The sequence below is a fragment of the Ictidomys tridecemlineatus genome, chromosome 9 (assembly GCF_052094955.1).
Source record: "Ictidomys tridecemlineatus isolate mIctTri1 chromosome 9, mIctTri1.hap1, whole genome shotgun sequence".
In the NCBI taxonomy this organism is placed as follows: domain Eukaryota; kingdom Metazoa; phylum Chordata; class Mammalia; order Rodentia; family Sciuridae; genus Ictidomys; species Ictidomys tridecemlineatus.
In genome coordinates, this window is record NC_135485.1 from 65,306,147 (window position 1) to 65,325,216 (window position 19,070).

The window sequence follows — 19,070 nt, forward strand, 5'->3', positions numbered from 1 at the left end:
ATATAATCAAAAATATATTAAAAAAGAAGCAATGCACCAGAAGCAGAATAGCAATACAGTCAAATTCATAAACTAGACACCTACATTTTAATCTGGCTCTGCTAATTCCTAATCCTGTGACCTTGGGCAAGTTTCTTCTCCAACTGTTTCTAACAATATAAAATTAGAATAATAATACAATCTATCTCATAGGGTTGTTAGGAAGAATAAATGATGGAACACATGCTTAAATAAAACCCTAGGAATAGTAAATGCTAACTGCTATTAATATTATTTTTATTATCATTTAGCTATTATTCATAATAAGTAGGTGGATTTCAAATACATCCCTAATATTATAAAAGGAAAGTCTCTGAACAGGATCATTTTTAAACAGGTGTAGGAAATGAAAACCATTAAAAAAAAAATGCAAGAAACAGGAGATAAAGACAAGCCCATATTAAAGAACCTAATCTCCTAGACAGTCTAAGTCCACAGCAGACCTCCATAACAATATGGCCAAGGAATTCTTTCATGCGAAGCCAGCTTGTTTTCTGATAAAATTTTGTAAAAGCTTTCCTCATATGATCTCAAACCACATTAAAAAACAAAAACCCTATTTTTGAAAGCCCAATCCCCAGACACAGCAAAACCTCAGGATTATCTACTGAAGCTGGAAGAAGGTAAAGATTTTTAACATAAACCAAATCTTAATTCTGATCTCAAAAATTTTAATTTTGAGGGTTGTGGTTGTGGCTCAGGGTAGATAGCTTGCTTGGCCTGTGTGAGGCACTGGGTTCAATCCTCAGCACCCCATATAAATAAACAAACAAACAAACAAACAAAGGTCCATCAGCAACTGAAAAAAAAATTTTTTTTAAAGTTTGAATTTTGAAACACAACTGATTGAGAATTGAGTACAAAGAATTCATTCCTATGGGACTCTGAAACATTTCATGGGCCCGTTATAAATAATTAAGAAACAGGTAAAGATATTCAGGGAGAAAAACAAACATGATACATGATTTATTTCCTACAAAACATGCAATAAGACTAAATATAACCAATTTGAAAGGTCAAAAATTATGAGATAGGAAAAAAGAAAGGGAATAAAGTTGTACAGAAGGGAGAAAGACCATAAATTATTTCTGCAATTTAGAGGGGGAAGCATCAAAATATCCCAATTTTTATAAGAAAACTAAAAAATGATTATGTTAAAAAAAAGCAAAGAAAAAATTTGAAATCTGTACTTCTTTCCCTATATGTTTCAAAATCAAATAATTCATTAACTTACACTTTAATTAAACATACAGACATCCACAAAAATTATTCATTCAGTCAAAAAATATTGAATCTGTACTTTTAAAGTATGATTTTAGGATAGGCTTTTTGAGGTCCTTCTCAATACATACAAAGAATTAACTGAATAGCTTGAGAACTTATGTTTTAGATTTTTTCCCCCCATTTCTTACCTTCCTTCTATATCATTTATACTAACACTTCCTAATTACAAACACTTAAGGAGGGCAGTGGTCTTCTTTTTCATTCACATAAAGCATACACCCACATGTGTACACACACACACACACACACACACACACACACAGAATATTCATATGATTGTTGCTGTTTGACCAAACTGGGATAAAATGTTCATGAGTAGGACTTCCTCCTAAGCTCCACATTTCTCTTAATTAGTCATAGGTATTTTTCTAAAAGAATATTAAATGTCTTAGGGTGCTACTAAGCAGCCACAGTCATCTTACAAGTATATTGATACAAATAAAGATGCCTTTAAGTAGAAATCTTCATAAAATGGAGGGCCACACAAAGAATGCTCACATGACCATAGACAACAAGTGCCAAAATGATACACCCTTTACAAGACTGTGAAGAGAAAGAGCATTCCCCCACTGCTTTCACCCATGTCAACACAAAATAAAACATACAACAAAACAGAGTGGCTAGTAGTTAATTAAATTTAAAAAGAAAATGATAACTTGGGGCTGGGTTTGTGGCTCAGTGGTACAGCGCTTTCCTGGCATGCGTGAGGCCCTGGGTTCCATCCTCAGCACCACATATAAATAAATAAAATAAAGGTCCATTGACTAAAAAGTTACTTAAAAAAAAAAGAATGACAACTTGATATGCTAATATTCCCAACTTTTTTGAGGGGAGGAGCGCAGGGCAGTAGCAGGGATTGAACTCAGGGGCACTCAGCCATTGAGCCCCATCCCCAGCCCTATTTTCTATTTTATTTAGAGATAGGGTCTCACTGAGTTGCTTAGTGCCTCGCCATTGCTGAAGCTGGCTTTGAACTCACGATCCTCCTGTCTCAACCTCCCAAGCCACTGGGATTATAGGCAGGCACCAATGCACCCAGCACTGTTCCCAATTTTTAAAAGTGTATTTAGTAACTGCACAAGTCTCCAAAGATCTAAAGCAAAAATAACACTTATGTCCTCCATTTCTATTTTCTTTCCCTTTCTTGGTAAGTTAATAATTTAAACAATGCTTCAAAACTCCTATCCTTTTATGCAGTTGATTCTATTTTTCAAAAACAAACTGTATTAATAAAATGTGTTGTCAAATAACTAAATGGTAACAGACATACAACCTTGTATTAAATATACAACCTTATATTAAACAGATAACAGACACACATCATTACAACCTTCAAATATTCAGAAGTAAAAATGGTTAAGGCTAATGTTTGTAGGAACAAATGGCAGCTAACACAAAGCCTTGCTCTTACTATGTGCCAGGGACAGTGCAAAACCCTTATGAGCTTTATTGGTTTCCCACCTCTAACCACACCAACATGGTTTCTTATTTTCCTCCACTCCCTGAAACCCAAGATCCTACCCTTTAATTTCTAAAACTTTTCTTGCGTTTATGTTCATCTTTTTAATACACTGGAAATAAGAATTCCTATGAATTCAGTTTGAGAAATACAGCTTTGGCTCATGTTTTGATCCCAACTTAAATGCAAATACATCTAAAAGGAGTACTCCTATACTTTATTATTAGGCATCTGCATTTTAGTAGGAATAAGTCAGATCATTATCAGAGAACACGTTTTGAAACAAAGAGCCAATGCAAAATTTTAAAATGATCTTGCTCTGACCCATGATTTGTTTGGGGGCATCTCATTGAGGAGTCAGTCTGTTCAAGGGAATCTGGGATGGGGTATATAAGAAGAGACCTATCTTTGGAAGTCCGGAATGCAAGACCCAAAGCTTGGAAGGTAGTGGCTACTACTCTTCCCATCACAAAGATTGGAAACATGAAGATAGCCAGTTTCCAAAGAAATGGTAAAGAATGATATGGACCTGCCCAAAAGAGGCACCCTGCTCAGAGCTGACAGGAAACCTAACTATGCTTACGTCACAGGTTCCCATTGTGCAGCCCCACTGCACTTCTGTCTTTGTTTTTTTTTTCTTTTTTTTTTTATTGGTTGTTCAAAACATTTCAAAGCTCTTAACATCATATTTCATACATTAGATTCAAGTGGGTTATGAACTCCCATTTTTACCCCAAATACAGACTGCAGAATCACATCGGTTACACATCCACATTTTTACATAATGCCCTATTAGTAACTGTTGTATTCTGCTACCTTTCCTATCCTCTACTATCCCCCCTCCCCTCCCCTCCCATCTTCCTTCTCTACCCCATCTACTGTAATTCATTTCTCTCCTTGTTTATTTTCCCATTCCCCTCACAACCTCTTATATGTAATTTTGTATAACAATGAGGGTCTCCCTCCATTTCCATGCAATTTCTCTTTTCTCTCCCTTTCCCTCCCACCTCATGTCTTTGTTTAATGTTAATCTTGCTCTTCCTCCCTGCTCTGTTCTTAGTTGCTCTCATTATATCAAAGAAGACATTTGGTATTTGTTTTTTAGGGATTGGCTAGCTTCATTAAGCATAATCTGCTCTAGTGCCATCCATTTCCCTGCAAATTCCATGATTTTGTCATTTTTTAGTGCTGCGTAATACTCCATGATATATAAATGCCACATTTTTTTAATCCATTCATCTATTGAAGGGCATCTAGGTTTGTTCCACAGTCTAGCAATTGTGAATTGTGCTGCTATGAACATCAATGTGGAAGTATCCCTATAGTACGCTCTTTTAAGGTTTTCAGGGAATAGTCCGAGAAGGGCAATAGCTGGGTCAAATGGTGGTTCCATTCCCAGTTTTCCAAGGAAGCTCCATACTGTTTTCCATATTGACTGCACCAGTTTGCAATCCCACTAGCAGTGTATGAGTGTACCTTTTCCCCCCACATCCTCGCCAATACTTGTTGTTGTTTGTCTTCATAATAGCTGCCATTCTGACTGAAGTGAGATGATATCTTAGAATAGTTTTGATTTGCATTTCTCTGACTGCTAGAGATGGTGAGCCTTTTTTCATGTACTTGTTGATTGATTGTATGTCCTCCTCTGAGAAGTGTCTGTTCAGGTCCTTGGCCCATTTGTTGATTGGGTTGTTGTCTTATTGTCTAATTTTTTGAGTTCTTTGTATACTCTGGATATTAGGGCTCCATCTGAAGTGTGAGGAGTAAAAATTTGTTCCCATGATGTAGGCTCCCTATTTACCTCTCTTATTGTTTCTCTTACTGAGAAAAAACTTTTTAGTTTAAGTAGGTCCCATTTGTTTATTCTTGTATTTAACTCTTGGGCTATGGGTGTCCTATTAAGGAATTTGGAGCCCAACCCCACAATATGTAGATCGGAGCCAACTTTTTCTTCTATCAGACGCAGAGTCTTTGATTTGATATCTAGCTCCTTGATCCACTTTGAGTTAACTTTTGTGCATGGTGAGAGGAGGGGATTCAGTTTCATTTTGTTGCATATGGATTTCCAGTTTTCCCAACACCATTTGTTGAAGATGCTATCCTTCCTCTTTTAGCTCCTTTATCAAATATAAGATAGTGGTAGCTTTGTGGATTAGTCTCTGTGTCCTCTATTCTGTACCATTGGTCCACCCGCCTGTTTTGGTACCAGTACCATGCTGTTTTTGTTACTATTGCTCTGTAATATAGTTTGAAATCTGGTATCGCTATACCGCCTGATTCACACTTCCTGCTGAGAATTGCTTTTGCTATTCTGGGTCTTTTATTTTTCCATATGAATTTCATGATTGCTTTATCTATTTCTACAAGAAATGCCTTTATGATTTTGATTGGCATCACATTAAATCTGTAGAGAACTTTGGGTAATATCGCCATTTTGATGATGTTAGTTCTGCCTATCCATGAACAGGGTATATTTTTCCATCTTCTAAGATCTTCTTCTACTTCTCCTTTTAGGGTTCTGTAGTTTTCATTGCATAAATCTTTCACCTCTTTTGTTAGGTTGATTCCCAAGTATTTATTTTTTTTGAGGATATTGTGAATGGAGTGTTTTTCCTCATTTCCGTTTCAGAAGTTTTGTCGCTGATATACAGAAATGCCTTTGATTTATGTGTGTTGATTTTATATCATGCCAGTTTGCTGAATTCATTTATTAGTTCTAGTAGTTTTTTTGTAGACCCTTTTGGGTCTTCTAGGTATAGAATCATGTCATCCGCAAATAGTGATAATTTAAGTTCTTCTTTTCCTATTTTTATGCCTTTAATTTCTTTCGTCTGTCTAACTGCTCTGGCCAGTGTTTCGAGAACTATATTGAATAGAAGTGGTGATAGGGGGCATCCCTGTCTTGTTCCAGATTTTAGAGGGAATGCCTTCAATTTTTCTCCATTCAGAATGATGCTAGCCTGAGGCTTAGCATAGATAGCTTTTACAATGTCGAGGAAAGTTCCTGTTATCCCTAGTTTTTCTAATGTTTTGAACATAAAGAAATGCTGTACTTTGTCAAATGCTTTTTCTGTGTCTATCGAGATCATCATATGGTTCTTATCTTTAAGTCTATTGATGTGGTGAATAACATTTATTGATTTCCGTATATTGAACCATCCTTGCATCCCAGGGATGAATCCTACTTGATCATGGTGCACAATTTTTTTGATGTGCCTTTGTATCCGATTCGCCAGAATTTTATTGAGGATTTTTGCATCTAGGTTCATCAGAGATATTGGTCTGTAGTTTTCTTTCTTTGAGGTGTCTTTGTCTGGTTTCGGAATCAGGGTGATGTTGGCCTCATAGAATGAATTTGGCAGAGCTCCCGTGCACTTCTGTCTTTGGATCTCAGTGTCTCCTGGAACACTACCAAAAGCCTGATAACTTCCCCTTTTTGATTAAGCTAATTTTCACTGGGTCATTTGCAATCACAACAAAACTAACATGGTCAAAAAGGTGCCCTCTCTAAAGCTAAATAACATTATGGAAGGATAAATAACTTCACATAAAAAATAAACTTTTCAATGACCACAATGTAAAGTTAAATATGAAAATTAAGACAATTGTTTTGCTGCAGTACTCTTGCCATAAATACCTGGCCACTGAGCCATGCAGCCAGTCCATTAATCACTGCCAAGAGGCACAGGGAAGCAGTGTGGAGCTGTGGAGCAGTGACCCACGTAGACTGGAGCATGAGCAGCAAGCATGGGCATGGTGACCGAGCCCACCAGGCTCACTTTGGCATACAGAAGCAGGGAAGACCTGAATGGGACTACAGTGCTAACCAATAGTGTTGGTACTTTTCCAAACTCTGACTAGCATAACTTTGGACCAATAGCATTGACCCAAGAGCTACATAAACCCCTACACTAGCGCACCCAAATGGCAATCACTGTTCAGGCCCTGTTGGGTGTCCTCTCACCCTGTGGAAGTTCTGTTTCTAATTACACTTGAATAAATTCTAATCTTAAACTCACTCATTCTCCTCCTGTGAATTGAATTCACAAGTCAAGAACCCAGAAAGAAGAAACTGGCAGTGAGTTGCTGGAGTCTTCTGCAATAGTGGAGGGCGCAATCCACCATTAGGAGCTACAAAACATATCTCAGCTGCAGAGGCATGCAGCTTACACAGACCTCAACTGCCAGCAGGAGTGGAGAAACTCTGGTTTCACTCTGAAGTGCCTTACAATGTCATTTATCTCTTAAACTAGTCACTCAATTACAGTACAACAGATTGATGTTCAAAGCCTGTGCTTCAAAATCAATTTCAGGTGGTCCCTGACTTAGGATAGTTTGACTTATGATTTTTTGACTTTAGCAATACACATTCACTGAAACCTTACTTCAAATTTTGAACTTTGACCCTTTCCACAATTGTTGATATGCAATATGCTACTCTCTCTTGATGCCAGGCAGAGGCATTGAGCCACAGCTCCCAGTTAGCCACCATTACAAGAGTAAACAACTGATACTCTACACTGTACTGTGCTAAGCTATGAAATTCAGTAGGTCAGGTGTTTTCAAGACAGTTGCAACTTAGGACATTTTCAAATTACAATGGGTTAATCTATCATAACTTGAGAAGTACCTCTAGATTTTTCCAGGAAAAAGATATAGGAAATAATGCTTTAAAATCACAATTTTGTCCTTCAGGTATCTACAACAAAAGTGATAATGATTTCAAATCAGAATTGAAACTGATGATAATATATTCTAACATACCCTTTTTGTGCAGAAAATTAAAAGCCATCAAGGAAAAGTGGCTTTCCCTAGTTTACCTAGCCATTAGTGCTAAAGAATGATTGAAAGCCAGGTCTTTTGAATCATGGTTCAGTCAACTTGGTACCACTCAACAATTCAGTAAAGACAATCCTGATACTGTCCCTGGCTCCCTTTTCAACAGACTAAAAAAAAAAAAAAAAAAAAAAATCCTAAATCTCACCTGATTCTCTGTTCTGGGCTGGCATGAACCCACGGAGAAATAAGAATGACAGGCACTTTCTTCCTTAAGCAAATGTGGAGAACAACTATACCTGTAATAAAGGAAAGAAAAAGAAAACCCAGTTTACACTTAGAATATAAACTGACTCAGTATCATGCGTCATTCATTTTTAAATGATTCTATCTCCTTTCCTTGCCTTACTTTAATGATGGAACCCATAAGAACACTTTAAAATAAGTAAAATCTGCTCTTAAAAATCCATGAAAATTATAAAGTGATTTGAAGTTGCTCTCTACAGACCATCTGATTCAACTTCTTCCTTTTACTGGTGGGGAAAGCGAGATCTTGAGAAGTTGTGCAAAGAATTAATGACAACATGGACACTTATTGACAGAACTTGATTCTGAATCCAATTCTACCACTTCCAATCCAGAATTCATTTGTACATGATAGATCATATTGACTGCTTTTTAGAAAGAGAAAAAAAAATCACGTTATTTGTCTAAGTGCATTTATCAAGCATCTGCAAATAAATGAAATATAGAATTAACCTGATTGGTTCTAAATTAAAATCAGAAAAATCATCTCCTCAAAGGTCACATTCCAGCCTTAATTTATTTACCTTGCCTAATAAAGAACATCTAAATGTTTCTTTTATTTATGATTTAACCTTCCAACATGAAAACACTAACACATACATCATCAAATCTAGGTTCTAGTCTTTCTTAACTTTGATCTCAACAAGTTTCATGGTCTTAGTCAATTATTTCTTTGGTCTCAATGCTCCTTTATTCAAAAATGAGGAGCCTGAACTAATTCTCAGGGTCTTTCTAACTCTAAAATGTTTATTTTTAACAATATTCTACTTTTCTAATCAAATATTTGGGTTTTTTGTCATGTAGCTCTATATTTTCATCTCTTTAATCATATTATAATAGTTCAGGCAAAATTAGCGAATTATCATTCAAATACCTATCCAACGATAATCTAGTTTTGATGTCTGTCTCACTTTCTGGGTGTTTTTCATTTTATAGGAATCTAGCTAGAGGTGGGGGTGGTATTCTTTAAAAGTCTACCTCTTGAATAGATTCTAAAAAAAATCCCAAATTATTTTCCCCAAAACACTGATTAGATTATACATCTAAGAAGTCTTTCTTGTGTGACTTATCAAATGGCAGACACAGAGAAGAACGGCTTTAAAACAAGATACCTCCAGTGAAATACTGAATGCTGTTAGAAATTCAAGCAGCAGTGGAAGAACAAGAAGTGGTGAAATATCTCCAAAATTTTGACTTCTGAGTATGGCTTTGTTCATTCTTAAACATACTGATTGCTCCATACAATAATTATTTGCAGCACAATAAAATTCAAAGAAACATATAAAATGAAAATCTAGGTGCCTGTTACCCAACTCAAGAACTGAATGTGAATTACTGGCTTTGTTCTACTGATTGGTTCCTTCTTGATTCCATGCCCATCACTCTCATCTCCCCTACCCTCTGAAATGTCTACCCTATATTTAGTGTGTATCATTATTTTTTAAAAAGTGTAACACATATTTATATATCCCAATAACTATTTTGCTTATTTGCAATTCTGTAAAAATGATATAAAAAAGCTCCTGTCTTGTAGGATTTGACATTTCCATTCAATGATGTTCCCAAGATTCACCCATGTTGTTACATGTAGTTTACTGTCACTTCAAAGTAATACAATATCATTAATGTGCCACATTTTAATTATTCATTCTCTTGTCAAGAGCTTGCTTTTGTTTTGTTTTCTGTTTTAGACATTTTTGTTACCCAAGTTCAGATACTTGTCTCCTGTTCCACATGTCCAAAATTTCTCTTAAGTAGGAGTTAAGGATTTCATGCATGTTCAATTTTTCAGAATGATACTGATTTTTATTTCCCTCAAAGTGTTTAGCAATTTATAATCCCACCAGCAACAAGTAGCTGACGTTCATCCACATTCTTTACAATATTAATGTGAATTTCTTAATTTTAAGATATAAAATGATATATAATCATGGTCTTAATTTGTACTTTCCTATTAATTATGAGCATTTCTTCATATTTATTGTCTAAATCATGCTTCTCCGATGAAACACCTATTCATATCTTTTGCTCATTTTCCTCTTGAGTTGCTTGCCCTTTGCTTATTGTTTCATAGAAATTTTATAAGTATTTTAGATACTGATTATCTGATTTTACCCGTTTTGAATTATTTGGTACAGAAAAATATTGAGATAAAGAAGCAGAAACAGAAATGTGAAAAGCCAAACAATTAGAAATAGCAAGTTAGAGTAGCCATGTTTTTCTCAACACATTTTTTAATATAATGCAATCTACAGCTATCTTAAGGTACCAGAAATATATTATATAATCAATCCAACTTTATAATCTTTCATTTTAATATAGATTCAGACAAAAGCAAAGGCTATGAAACTACTTCAGTGCATTCTAATTGCAGTATGCCATATAATTTCAAACAAATTTTACAAAGGTCATAATTTAGACAGAGTGCTCCCATTTTGACCCTGGCATTTTACATCATACTTTTTTTGAATAAGTCAGTTACACTGTCAAAAGGGTGAGTTTAGCTGTGTATACAAATATGTACGAGAACTGAATTTCAAAACTAGATTTTAGAAATTAGAATGGAAACTTGGAGTCTAGACTTGGCTATAAATTTAACTATACCTCTTTGGTCCAGTTATGTCTTGAGTTAATTTTTTTATACTTAACATGGGAATTGTGTTGGGTAAATTCTAAGGAATATACTCTTGAGTCTGAAGATCCAATAGGAAAAAAATAATAATTTCCCAGGTAGTCTTGAAAGACTTTTAATCTCTTTCCAAGTTATACAAAGTAGACAAATGTATGTCAAGGTCATTGTACTGTCATGTGTAACTAAGTAAACAAATAAAAAAATAAAAATTTTTTTTAAAAGCATCAAAAAAAAAGTAGACAAACTAAACAATAACCAAACGCTAATTTTCTAAAAGAAAATTTTAATTCATAGTTTTATAGCCTTCCTATTGCTTCCCAAGACTTTTGGCAAATCATCTGATGAAGAGCATCAGGAAGAAATCAAAAGTCTAAACCTGAATATTCTACAAGCTTACCTTGATTCCTATATAAGTAATCAAAAGAGAACTTCCAGAATCTCTCCTGATACCTACCCACATACGTGACTCTTTACCCTCCTACTCTGCTTCACTTTCAGTGGTCACATCAAAGTTTAACTCTCCCACTTGGCTATAGATGTTATAGCCCTACTCCTATGCAAGGACATTGCTCTAGTTAAGTCCCACTTTTCCCTCCTACAACATCAGCTTCCCCCTTCAGATAAAGCAAAACCAATGGCAAATACATCTCCAACAAACAAAAACATTTTAACGCCAAACATCCCTCTAGATGGTCAATGATTTTCATGTCCTTTATGGCAAACATCACAAATACGTATTTCCTGCCTTCAAGTATACTTGCATTCAAACTGAGCATGCTCCAATGAGACTTTTATTCCACACAGCACCACTGAAACTTGACCAACAACATACAGATCATTAAACCCAAAGGCCACTTAGTTCTCACCTCTCTAGACCTATGGGCAGTATTGATGTCATTCACCATGTCCAATACCTTTTCCTTCCCTGGCTCTCAGGTTCTCCTGGTTTCATCCAGTTATCACTGGCAACTCCTTCTCAACTTTCTTTGTTCCTCCTCCTCTTCTCCTTGACACCCAAAGTACAAGTTCTTACCCCTTCCCCCTCACCCATCAGCTAATACCATTGACTAGCTATCAAATATATCCAGAATTGCACCACTTCTCACCACCTACACAGAACTAGCCATAATCTGTATCATCGCTTACTCCGGTTTTGATCGTAGTGGAGTAACTGACCTTCCAACTTCTACTCTTCCCTTTTTGCAGTCCCTTCTCATCAAAGCAGCTAGAGTTAACCTGACATCCTTACATAAATCATATAATACAACATCTGCTCCCCTCATTTCCCAATGCCTTCTCATTTCAATCAGAGTAAAAGCCTTTTTTTTTTTAAGGTCATAAAAGAACCTACATAATTTGGCCCCCATTGCTTCTGACCTCATTTCAAAATGACCTCATTATTCTTTTTACAGGCCAGGCACACCACTGCCTTAGGGTCTTTATACTTCTATTCTTTCTGCCTACATGTTTGTCTATGCATTTATGACTTCTGCATGCATCACTATACTGCTTCATATGGTTGTTTCCTTATGGTTCCTCAAATGTTTCCTAGGCAAAGTCTTTACAATCCCCTCTACTTAAAATTGATTTAAATTGCAACAAGTCTGCCCCAGTGTACCCTAACCCACTTGTGATTTCTCTCCAATGTTACCAAATGACATTAATTTATTTTACTTTTGCTGTTTATCTGTCCTCCCATGAAAATATAAAATCCATGAGACGAAGATCTTTGCTTTGTTTGGTACTACATTTTCAATGCTTGAAAAAGGTCTAGTGTACAACAGGCATTCAATAAATTTTAATGAACAAAAGAATTACTTCCTTAGAGGAAAAAAAAACAAACCAGAAATCTCTTGAGTTTATAAAACAAGACAATCTAAATAATCAGGGGACAATAATTGGATTTTGGAAGTAAAAATAATCATTCTAAACTTTCTTCAAAAGATAAGTGGTAAAAGACTACAGTTGACATTGCAGACAATACTTAACAAAAACTAAATATAATCAATAAAGTAACCAGTTCTCAAAAACCTGAGGTTTTAAATTCTGACCATTCGCAGAATGACTTCTTTATTTTCCACTAACTGCTGATACATTCAACAAAGGGTGGCTTGTAGAGACATGACACCAACACACAGGAAAATATTATAAAAATGTTCATTCCAAACTGGTTCCAAAGAAACAGGCTCTTTTTAAACAAGGAAAGTCTAAAATTAAAGGACAGATATTTTTAAATGTTTTGAATAGTTTGCTTGGAAGTAATTTAAGCCTCAGAAAAAAGTTGCAAATACTATATAGGAACACAAAATACCCACAGATTGGCCTGTTGTTAAAGTTATTCCCTTTGCTTTATCATGTGTGTTCACAGGGTCTCTCCACTGTCTTGTCATTCACACACACATACACACCTACATTTTTTTCCCCTGAACCAACTGAGGATAAACTATATACATCATAGTCCTTTGCTTCTATGTGCATTTCCTTAAGAGATACTCTCATATAAATAAAGCACAGATATCAACTTCAGCAAATTTAACATTGCTATATTTTTTTCTACTCTGTGGCCTGCATTCCAATTTCTCAACTGTCCCAATAATATCTTTTACAACATTTTCCTCCATTTAATATAAGATCCAGTCCAGGGTCAGGCATTGTAGTTTATGGTTCTCTTTCCTAAGCCTCCTTTAATTTGGAATACTTCCACAGCCTTCATCTTTTATATGACATTAACTTATTTGAAGAACAAAGGCTTCCCAGCACCTTGTTTTTAAAGTAGAACACTCTGATTTTTTATTTGTATGATGTTTCCTCCTGACTAGATTTAGATTATGCAGTCTTGGCCATAATACAACATAGATGATGAGGAGGTGTCCTTATAAAGTGTCATATCAGAAGTCACATTGTGACCCTCTACCCATATTGTCGGATCTCACTAGTGCATAATCACTATTTTATGCCTTGTAAATAATACAGAATCTGTGGGGAGATACTTTGTAACTGTGGAAATACATTTCTGATCCATGTCTCCCATGGATTGTCAGAATTCTTGCCCTCCCTAATTTTTATTATGCTAGCTACAAAATCATGATTTTCCAACTGTACAACTTAGACTTCCTTATAAGCAAGAGCCCTTCATTCTCCTCTACTTACTTATTTGCAGTTTATTATAATTGTGGATTAATTCCTATTTTTAATAGCTCACAGTTAATTATTATATTTATTTGATGATCAAATTGTCCTATTTAGAATAGTGGAAATATAAACAAGCTTCTTATGACATGCTCACATCATTTAAAAAAAACATCTTGTTTTCTAGCATTAAAAAAATAATAATTTTGGTTCACCTAATAAATATCCTGCCCTAGCCTGGAATCAGCTATTTCTGAGAATTCTGGTCCCAGCTTTGAGTTGAGAATGATAATAGAGATCAAGACTTAGGAATTAGGCATGCTCCGTGCTTCTTAGATTTTTCATTGGACAAAGCTAGAAAATATATGCATATATATATACATAAGACAAATGTGTATATATGTTATAGATATATATGCTATTTTTAAAAATGAATTCACATGGATACTTTCAATTCCAATTCATCCCCACGGGACTTACTTTTGACTTATATTTCCATCTCATATTTGTATGTCCCTCCTTCCTCACTCTTCAAAATTGATATTACTAACATATTTAATGAAGGAAGACTGAATGTTTTTGGTCTTTAACATTATACTTAGGAAGCCCTAGCCAGTGTGATAAGGTAAGAAAAAGAAACAAAAGACACACACTGGAATGGAAGAAATGAAAAATAATACTCTCTCTATTCTAGACAACAATGTCCATATAGAAAATCCCAAGGATTCTATCCCCCCAAAACCCATAAAAACTACTATAGTTAATAAGGGTACATAGGTAGATAGACTGCCTGACCATTTCTAATAGCACCCCCCCAAAAAAAAAAGTAATGCATAGGGAGAAACCTAACAAATTATGTGCAAGATTTGTATTTTGAAAATGACTAGGGCTAGTGAGGTAACTCAGTAGTAGAACTCCTGTCAGTCTAACATGTACAAGGGCCTGAGTTTGATCCCTAGCACTAGAAACAAACAAATTGTGGGGGGGGGGGAGAAACAAAGAAAAAGATTACCCTCCAAACTACAAAATACTAAAGAAATTGAGATGATCTAAGTAATGGAGAGATATTCCATGTTCATAGATTAATAGACAATAAATATATTGTTTATCACTATATTTACCTATAAATTCAATGTAACTTAATTAAAATCACAGCAGACTTTTATTTTTTGTAAATTGAAAGGAGGCTTCTACAATTTACATAGAAAATCAAGAAAATTAGAAAAGCCAAGAAAATTTTGAAACCAAAATTGGAGGACTCAATGTTAACCTAATTCAAGACTAAATTAATCACAACAGTGGGGTATTAATATAAGAATAGTTCAATGGAAAAGAACAGAGATTCTAGAAATTGATAAACATATATATAGTCAATTGATTTTTGACAATAATGATCAAGTAACTTAATGCAGAAGGGAAAAACTATTCACCAAAAAGTACTAGAACAACTGGATATCCACATGCAAAATAAATTCAAGGAACATAAAAGACAGAACATATGCAAAATTTAACTCAAAAAGGATCATATATATAAAACTTTTAGAAGTTTAGGGCAAAGTCATTATAATCTTGGGTTAGGCAAAGAAGTCTCTGAGGACATTAAAAAGGTCAAATCATGAAGAAATTACCAAAGTGGACTTCACCAAAATTGATTACTGCTCTTCAAAGACACTGTTATAAAAATGAGAAGAAACCACAAATTGGGACAAATTATTTGTAAAACACATACCAGAATGGTATTTAAATATACAACAAACTCTCATAACTCAATAAAATGAGCAAACTAAATTTAAAAAGATGTCAAGACACAGACAGCAAACAAGCACATAAAAGGATGCTCAATATTCATTATTTGTGAAAAGCAAATCTAAAACATTTATATAATGCTGCTGTAGATGTCAGTCTTTCCATGGATATCTGCTTTCACTTCTCTTGGGTATACACCTAGGGATGGAATTTATAGTTCATAAGGAATGTTTAAATTTGCAAACAATGTAGCACTTTTTGCTAAAGTGGCTTTACCATTCCACTAGCACTGTATTAGAGGAAACTTCAGTTTTACACATTCTTAACAAACTTAATATTGTTAGATTTCATTTTTGCTGTTTTAGGGAATATGTTGTGGTATCAATCCTATGGTTTTAATTTGCTTTTTTCCCATAAATAGTGATCCTGAATATCTTTCTATGTAACTGTATCTTTCTATGTAGTAGGTATTGGTCATTCATATGTCTTTGGTGAAATGTCTATTTAAATCATTTGTCCATTTTTTGACAGAGTTCTTTTTCTCATTATTGGATGATGAGAATTCTTTATACATTTTGGTTCAAATCTTTTGTCAGATATGTTTTGCAAATATTTTTTCAATCAATAGCTAGCTTTTTCTTTTTTTTCAAATGGTAAATGTTCATCTTGAGAAAATTTATTGAGCTTAACTCAAGCTTATTATTTGTCAGGGTTTTTGGTATATATATTATATATAATATATATATGGGTGGATGAATTTATTTTTCAAAAAGATAACAAGGCTGGGGATGTACCTCAGTGAAGTGCTTGCTTAGCATGTGTGAGAACTGCAGCAGCCACTTTCTCCCCAGTACAACAACAAAAACAACAAAAGATAATAGGCTGCTCTTTAGAAAGTGATAAAATCAGCACCTACCAGTAAACAGCTTGAAGATGATGAAATGTGATCCACACTTACTAAAACTGGACTTTGGAAAATAAGTCCTTATATTCCTAGTTACAATCCCCTCAGAGTATTGTATCCCTATCAGGTGACCAGTTGTGAAACCTAAAATTAACAGGGGAGAATAACAATGTTGAAGGCCTTCCTCCTTCAATTTCTTATTGCCATTTGACCTCTAAGCTATAAACATTTAAGATTAGAATATACTACAACTTTTGTTTTTTATAGAGCCAGTTTTAAATGGAAACTTCATATCGATAGCAAAAAAAATCAAATTACATGGAAAAACTAATTCATGCAATAACTTTCAATAAGCATCCATTAGTGAAATACATACACTAAACAAAAAATAAAAGGACACTACATATCCTTTTGCTGGCAGCACAACACAGCTTTATATAAGACTTTATCAGTGTTAATTATCCTGAAATTCTTTCTCCTAACTTTAAGAAGCAAAATCTACAGGCTGGCATTTTTCATAGTTATGAAAATACAGTCTTAGAACACATTCTTTCAAGTAAAACAATAAAAGCTACTCTCTACTACAATACCAATTCTTCCCCTAACTCAGTGAGTCAAAGATGATCAGTTAAGTTTAGAGTATTTAAACGTAAACAGACATTTTCTGTGCTTAAATGAATATGCATGTGTAATACATTCACATGTACACATGTACACACAAACACAAGATATATGCCATATACCATTCTATAAAAACTAAAATTTTTAAGTGAGTTCCTTTCTGAGGAAGTACAAAATACTAAATCAAAAAGTCAAAGATTTGACTCAACTAAGATAGTAAGTTAAAAGTGTATTCATTGGACATGGCTAAAAATCTTGCTTAAGTCTTGGGAACTTAGAAAATAAATTACTCTGGACAAATCTCTAGGACTAGCTCCACCCTGAATCGGGACTCTATCCTATTTCCAGCCAAACTATGCATGTAGAGGCCACCCAGCATCTGGTGCATCACAGCCATGGCACACTGGTACCAGCCCTGACCCCAACTATTATGGTCTGGGGATGTACAATATGGAAATAGCAGCTGAAGCAGAGCAAGGTGTACCAATGGCAACTGCAGAAGCGGCAGCCGCAGAAGCAGCAGCAGCAGCTGCTGCACACAGCCACATAAAGGAGCTGTAGTCTTCATGGAAGACTACAAGAGGATTACCTCAACCACAAGGGCACTGTGAATCAGGGAGGTACCCTATACCATGGGGCTGGTGGCAGTAACCAGCAGCCTATGCAACAGCAGCAGCCTGGACAAGAACAACAGCCCTGGCAGCCTGCTACAGTTCTACAGCCCGGAGCAGCCTTCCACAAATAAATCCAATACAAGTTCTCAAAACAACAGTTGCATGAACTAGAAAGCATTTTCTTTCTTTTTTATTTATATGCGATGCTGAGAATTGAACCCCGTGCCTCACACATGATAGGCAGGCGCTCTACCACTGAGCCACAACCCCAGGCCTGGAAAGTGTTTTTCAAATAACTCAATACCTGTTGGAAGCCATCCATGCAATACAGGAAGATTTTCTCTCAGCAAGAAGCCAAAGAGATTTAGGTTTGGCCTTGGGAACTGTCATGGCTCTCCCAGGCAACAGATTGCCCAGGGCACATGACCTCTATCTCCACTCTGCAAGGGAGATCCCTCATAGTAGTTCCAGAGATGGACATAACCGATAGGAACTGAACAGCCCACCTTTAACCTTTTTTGGTGAAGAACATTCTATGGAAGGCCTTTGAAGTTTCCGGGTAGAAGCAGGCTCCATTTTGCCAGAGTCTTAGCAGTTGAGTCTGATCAGCTTACCTGTCCTGCCCACTGTGGGTTTTTCGTTTGTTTGTTTTTGTTGTTGTTTTTTGTTTTGCCGTTCTATTTTTCTTAGCCAGCCTATTTCACCATAGGGAATCCCACTTCCACCACCTGTGAGGGATGCAGGCAAGAAATACCCTGATGTGGGGTCTGGGGATGTGACTTAAGCGGTAGCGCGCTCACCTAACATGCGTGGGGTGCTGGGTTCGATCCTCAACGCCACATAAAAATAAAATAGAGATATTGTGTCCACCTAAAACTACAAAATAAATATTAAAAAAAAAGAAAGAAATACCCTGATGTGACCACAAGAAAGGGACTTACAGGATGCATCAATGTGAATGAAACTAAAGCACAGGTTTAGTTTAACAACAAGAGAGTCAAACATAGGAAACATCAGAGGAAATTAATGCTTAGAGATGCACAATCTGGTTCTCAGAACCACATGTTCCTGGCAAACAAGAACAAACCCTAGAATGCTATCCTTCAAGAGCCAGACTGGAGATGGGTCTACCTGTTGCAACTGACACATGAGCCACTGTTGATGCCCACGACACACTTATCTCCTCAGTAAGTGCATTAACAAATAAATAAGTGAATTATCAAAAAAAAAAAAGAAGAAGAAGAAGAAGAAAAGAAAAAGAAAGAAAAGAAAAAAGAAGTTACTCTCTAGTAGACAGAAGTGGCTGGGAAGCCTGCAGTCCTCCTCTGTCCTGCACCATGATCACTGACCTTGAAAAGATCTGGAGGATAATAGGGAGATTCAGGGAATGTACCTCTCATAACAAGGCCACAAACCCCCAAAATTCCTGTCCCATGTGTATTTTTAAGAGTATTCTGCCCCTGCCAAGGCAAACATAGTCTGGAGGAAAAGGATGACCTACATTACAGAACAGGTCATACTTCTACACCAGTCTGTCTAGTCGTTACTCCACAGGTTCAT

The 19,070-nt window shown here is 35.6% G+C and overlaps 1 protein-coding gene across 10 annotated transcripts in view; it reads right to left on the reverse strand.

Annotated features, from left to right (window-relative positions):
* The window catches only part of Wdfy3 (WD repeat and FYVE domain containing 3), a 249,231-nt gene that overhangs the window by 211,862 nt on the left and 18,299 nt on the right, over nt 1-19,070 (reverse strand). For all 10 annotated transcript variants that reach the window (XM_078021529.1, XM_078021535.1, XM_078021532.1 and 7 more), the window contains exon 2: nt 7,767-7,857. The gene's annotated coding sequence lies outside the window, so the exon portion shown is untranslated. The remainder of the gene's footprint in view (nt 1-7,766; nt 7,858-19,070) is intronic.